Raw genomic sequence first — 1,107 nt, 5'->3', positions numbered from 1 at the left:
AACAAACTACATCTTCTGAAGCGTGAATAGTTGTGCTGAATTGTTATAATTAGAACAATTTAAAAAGTATATTATTTTTTAGATGGAGTAGACAACATATTGGTTTTACCGAGACTTCAATACGGTTCGCTGGATTCAAAATCAAAAGTGCTAACCATTACACCATTGAACAGACTACAATTACTAGAACGTGAATATAACTCGATTTTTTATAATTATAAAAGAACCGTAAAAATACGATATTGTGTTTAAATTAATTTTACAAAACACAGGTTCTACCGAGACTTGAACTCGGATCGCTGGATTCAAAGTCCAAAGTGCTAACCATTACACCATAGAACCGACTACACGAACTACTATGTGAATATATACAGTTTTGTCGCATTAATTCAATTACAAAAGAACACTGAAAATATGATTTTGTGCATAAATTAAGTTGACAAAATACAGGTTCTTTCGAGACTTGAACTCGGATCGCTGGATTGTGAGTCAAAAGTGCTAATTATTACACCATAGAACCGACTACATAACAGCGTCACTATAAATAGTTTGGTCGAATTGTTATAATTATATAAGAACACTTATAATATAATATTTATGTAAAAGTTGACTAAGTTAGGTTTTACCGAGACTCGAACTCGGATCGCTGGATTAGATGCCTAGAGTGCTAACCATTATACCCTGGAATCAACCTAATGTACGAGAGCGTGAATATAGTTCTTTTGAATTGTTATAATTATAAAAGAACAATTAGAAATATAACATTTTTTTAGATGAATTTGACAAAATACAGGTTCTACCGAGACTTGAACTCGGATCGCTGGATTCAGAGTCCAGAGTGCTAACCATTACACCATAGAACCGACTACATGCTCTACAGCATGAATATATAGTTCTTTTCAGTTGTTATAATTATAAAAAGAAAAGTATCAAATATAATATTTATTTTAGTTGAAGTTGACAAAATACAAGTTCTACCGAGACTTGAACTCAGATCGCTGGATTCAAAGTCAAAAGTGCTAACCATTACACCATAGAACCGACTACATCTTCTGAAGCGTGAATAGTTGTGCTGAATTGTTATAATTTTGAAAGAACAATTTTAAA

The 1,107-nt window shown here is 32.2% G+C and overlaps 2 non-coding genes across 2 annotated transcripts; both read right to left on the bottom strand.

The window, feature by feature from the left end:
- Positions 1 to 270: 270 nt before the first annotated feature.
- On the bottom strand, positions 271 to 342 carry Trnaq-uug. The gene has a single exon. It is a non-coding gene; the product is annotated as a tRNA-Gln (tRNA).
- Positions 343 to 791: 449 nt separating this feature from the next.
- Positions 792 to 863, bottom strand: Trnaq-cug. The gene has a single exon. It is a non-coding gene; the product is annotated as a tRNA-Gln (tRNA).
- Positions 864 to 1,107: the final 244 nt, after the last annotated feature.

This window comes from Anneissia japonica, unplaced genomic scaffold, assembly GCF_011630105.1.
Source record: "Anneissia japonica isolate Jap-2015-1 unplaced genomic scaffold, ASM1163010v1 scaffold63038_len1139_cov140, whole genome shotgun sequence".
Classification (NCBI taxonomy): domain Eukaryota; kingdom Metazoa; phylum Echinodermata; class Crinoidea; order Comatulida; family Comatulidae; genus Anneissia; species Anneissia japonica.
Note: the sequence above shows the minus strand (reverse complement) of the source record. Positions and strands in the feature narration are given on the sequence as shown.